Source organism: Penaeus vannamei, chromosome 21, assembly GCF_042767895.1.
Source record: "Penaeus vannamei isolate JL-2024 chromosome 21, ASM4276789v1, whole genome shotgun sequence".
Taxonomy (NCBI): Eukaryota; Metazoa; Arthropoda; class Malacostraca; order Decapoda; family Penaeidae; genus Penaeus; species Penaeus vannamei.
Window position 1 is genome coordinate 631,278 of NC_091569.1, and position 5,000 is coordinate 636,277.

The 5,000-nt window shown below is 41.5% G+C and overlaps 1 protein-coding gene across 1 annotated transcript in view; it reads left to right on the forward strand.

Moving 5' to 3' along the window:
- Positions 1-5,000, forward strand: part of dyl (transmembrane protein dusky-like) — a 27,353-nt gene that overhangs the window by 2,611 nt on the left and 19,742 nt on the right. The window lies entirely within an intron of this gene.

The window sequence follows — 5,000 nt, forward strand, 5'->3', positions numbered from 1 at the left end:
TGGCCCGCGAGAAGGAGGTGACCAGAGTAGAAGGAGGTGGCCAGCAGAGAGGGAGAGGGCCAGAGTAGAAGGAGGTGGCCAGCGGATAGGGAGATGGCCATAGTAGAACGATGTGGCCATGGGAGTAGCAGGTGGCTAGAGTGGGAAGAGGTGGCCAGAGTAGAAGGAGTTGGCCAGCGGATAGGGAGATGGCCAGAGTAGTAGTAGGTGACCAGAGTAGAACGATGTGGCCAGAGTAGTACGAGGTGGCCCGCGAGAAGGAGGCGGCCAGCGGAGCGAGGAATGGTGCTACGGGCTGCGTTCCCGGCGCCTCTTCGCGTGAGCTGCGGGCCTCGCTTGGCCTGCGTCCGAGATCCGTTCAAGTGTGAGAGAAGAGTTGGACTTTTCACGTTCCAATCAACTTAACGACCTTTTAACCGATTTTCTTCTTTTCTTCATACAACTGTCGGATAAATCTAATTCTTGCATTTGCATATATATATATATATATATATATATATATATATATATATATATATATATATATATATATATATATATATATATATATATATATATATATATATATATATATATATATATATATATATATATATATATAAAAGCGAGAGAGAATAAACACATGTCATCTTTTTCCTTTGTTTTGAATCACGATGTCCGACGCTCACGTTTTATTTTATTTTTTATTTCATTTAGTTTTTTTTTTTTTTCTCTTCCATCATCGTAAACCCAGTGGCCTTTTCCTGTCGCAGAGTCCGTCCACGGGGGAACCTTTCCGTTTTTGTCTCTCTCTTTCTCCTTTTTTTCCGTTTTTGTCTCCCTCTTTCTCTCATTTCAATTTTTGTCGCTTTCTTTCTCTCCTTTTTTCCTTCTTTCCGTTTTGTCTCTCTCTTTCTCTCCTTTCCGTTTTTGTTTCTCTCTTTCTCTCCTTCTTTCCGTTTTTGTCTCTCTCTTTCTCTCCTTCTTTCCGTTTTTGTCTCTCTCTCTCCTTTCCGTTTTTGTCTCTCTCTTTCTCTCCCTCTTCCCGTTTTTGTTTCTCTTTCTCTCCTTCTTTCCTTCTTTCCGTTTTTGTCTCTCTCTTTCTCTCCCTCTTTCCCTATTCTCACTCTTTCTCTCCTTCTTTCCCTATTCTCTTTCTCTCCTTCTTTCCCTATTCTCTTTCTCTCCTTCTTTCCGTTTTTGCCTCTCTCTTTCTCTCCTTTCCGTTTTTGTCTCTCTCTTTCTCTCCTTCTTTCCGTTTTTGTCTCCCTCTTTCTCTCCTTTCAATTTTTGTCGCTTTCTTTCTCTCCTTCTTTCCGTTTTTGTCTCCCTCTTTCTCTCCTTCTTTCCGTGTTTGTCTCTCTTTCTCTCCATATTTCCGTTTTTGTTTCTCTCTCTTTCCTTCTTTCTTTTTTTGTCTCTCTTTCTCTCCTTCTTTCCGTTTTTATTTCTCTCTTTCTCTCCTTCTTTCCATTTTTGTCTCTTTTTCTCTCCTTTCCGTTTTTGTCTCTCTTTCTCTCCTTCTTTCCGTTTTTGTCTCTCTTTCTCTCCTTTCCGTTTTTGTTTCTCTCTCTCTCCTTCTCTCCTTTCCGTTTTTGTCTCTCTCTCTTTCCGTTTTTGTTTCTTTCTCTCCTTTCCGTTTTTGTCTCTCTCTTTCTCTCCTTCTTTCCGTTTTGTTTCTTTCTTTCTCTCCTTTCGTTCCTTCTTTTCGTAAACTGTCTCTGACATTTCTCTGACTTTTATTTTGTTTGCCTTCTCGTTTTTTCACTTTCGTTTAATGATAATGAAAACGTCTTCAGGATCACGTGGGATGGAAGGCTATAGTATCCTTAATTAATTTCACAATACTTCCATTAAGCCGTTTATTACTTAATGTATTAATTATTACATTAGATCATTTATTATTACTATTATCATCACTTTAGGCTACTTATCACGTATTACTTTTATTTCTTTTTTTTTTTAATCAACTATAGCAGGCTGTGTGGAATTCCTGCCTCAGGCCATGTAGTTGTTCCTCTCGCTCGTTCATTCTCGCTTCCGGACGCTTCCTCGCCGTTCCTCCCCGATCGCTCTTCCCGACTGCGGCTTTCTCCGGCCCGACGATGACCAACTTCGGGCGAGAAATAAACGCGATTGCGACCGCCTGCATAAAACGGGCCGTAATGCCGGCGACGACGAGACCCGTCGGGCGGAAACGGCGCTGCCCCGATTGGCGTCCGGCGACCGCGTCATCGGGAAAAAAGTGTTATTTGGAACGAGCGATTCGGAAGGAGGCGGCGACGGCGACGGCGGCGGCGGAGCAGTGCCTGGAGGTGCCTGGCGCGGAGGGGGGGGGGCGTGTGTGATTGGGGAAAGTGCAGGCGCTTTATTGGTGGCGATTAAGGGGTCCATCCGTCAGAGGATGCAGACACATATACGAACACGCCTACATGCACACACACACACGTGCGCTTGTGTGTGTCTGTGTGGGTATGTGTGTGTGTGTGTGCATATATACATATGTGTATATACATATACATATATATATATACATATGTGTATATATATAGACATAAATACATATATCTGAGTGTATGTATGTGCCTTTCGCCCCCCCCCCCCCCCGGCCGAGCCCCAGCCCCCGTCCGCCTGCTCGCCGCCCGACCACCCGCTAATGGCCGATCTTATGAACTCTACTTTATGCACCGGCGGTCGCGCTCGCAGCCTGGAATCCTCGGCGCATTCCCACCAGATATTACCGACCGTTATGACAGATATTCGGCGCAACACTTCGCTTTTTCCCTTTTCAGTTTCCAGTCGCCTGCTTCTCGGCTCGCGGACTCGGCTGCGAAGCCCGGCGCCGCGCCAGCCATGGCTCGGGGGGGGGGGTAATTATGCTTGTGTGCATAGATATGTGTATACATACATATATGTGTATGTATGCACAGACACACACACACACACACACACACACACACACACACACACACACACACATATATATATATATATATATATATATATATATATATATATATATAATCTATGTATATATACATACATATACACGCGTGTATATACTGTACATATATATAAACAAACATATACACATACATGTGCACGCATATATACATACATGCATACACAAATACCTGTGTGTGTGTGTGTGTATACATATATATATATACATATATATACATATATATATACATATATATATATATATATATATATATATATATATATATATATGTGTGTGTGTGTGTGTGTGTGTGTGTGTGTGTGTGTGTGTGTGTAAATGTATGTATATATATACTTATATTTTTTATATAATATAGATATGTATATATATACATATATACACATATATACATATGTATATATATGTATGTTTATATATATATGTATGTTTATATATATATATATATATATATATATATATATATATATATGTATGTATGTACATAAATACATATATACACACATCTATATGCAGTATACACACTTTACATCATCATTTTAGAGCAATTACCCAAAACCTTAGCAGCAGACATCAAACTGAAGCTAATCAGTTCTGGTCCACAAAAAACGGTCACAAAGAAACACAGAGGCGGGTGATAATGTACAATTGAGCGTGCTGGCGGCGTGCGGCAACCCAGCGACCCATATTCTGTGTAGCTCGTGGCCCAAAAGTCAACGCGTCCTCAGGCCCTTGAGCCACGCCGGCCCGAGTGGCTTCGTCCTTGTCCCTGGCGGCAGTCCCTAAGCCCAGCTATGGCCCCTTTAATCCCCAAAAGCCTTATTGAGAATTTTTACGAATGTCTACTTGTCCTTATTATCAGTGTCAAAGCCGCCATATCTCTGTTCTATAAAAAATATATTGTCCTTAGCACCAAAACCACCTCGTCCCTTGCCCCTAAGCCACTCTTCCCTAGCCCCAAAGCCACTTTCCCTGGACCCTAATCCATTTTCCCCTACCTTCTAAGCCACTCTTCCCTAACCTCTAAGCTACTCTTCCCTATCCCCTAAGTCACTCTTCCCTAACATCTAAGTCCTAAGTCTTCCATAGCTCCTAAGCCACTTTTCCCTGGCCCCTAAGCCACCTCGTTCCTAACCCCAAATCCACAACACCCGCCCCTGGACTCTCGCCCTAATATCCAAACCTCCTTTCCTTGCTAACAACCCTTGCCTCGTGTTCATTCACCCCATAGCATTCGAGTCTTTGTCAAAGGAATCCAGATTTCACGGTGAATTTAGTTTAAGTTTGTTGATACATGATATATTTGTAAGTGTCGATATCTCAAGCCCTTATTTTATGTATTATTATAGATTTTATTTGCTATTGCTTATGATGAAAGGATTGTCATAAGGTTTATTTGTTTATTTATTTGCCAGCATTATTGCTATTTAGATTATTTCTTTAATTAATAAACCATCGCTGTTTTTACTATTATGATTATCAAAACATTATCAATATACTCGATTATTAACATCGACACAGCTTTGACTTTGATCATTATGAACGCTGTTATTACGTCATCATCCCTATTACCAGTATCTTTATTGCCATTATAATGTCATCTTATTTGCTCCACGCGGCACCAGGTTACAGCTACCACCATTCTTACCCGTATTTCCGCTGTTTTTTTTTTCACTCTGCCCTTATTTTTGTTTCTGTTTTCTATTCCTTTCTTTCGTCGCATTAAAACATTTCTTTCTTTTATGTCGCATTTCTTCTTTATTAAATACCCATGGTTACAAGTCACTATATAGGCCTATGAGAAGACAGCTCTATTTACACACGAAAAACACCTCAATAGTTGTCAGCTCGTTGCTCAAAAGCTGCAAACATCAATCATGAATCACAGATGATCTCAAGAATGTTGGTCATGCGCGTGGTGCTGGTTGCAAGAAGTCAATAATTAGGTGTTTGTGTCGTCATGTGCGTAAGTAAGCCCGCGATCGTTTGCCCTAGTAATAACGCTGTACCGTTAGCTAGTTGCCAGACGCCGCCACGCGCTCCAACCCCGCGATAAAAC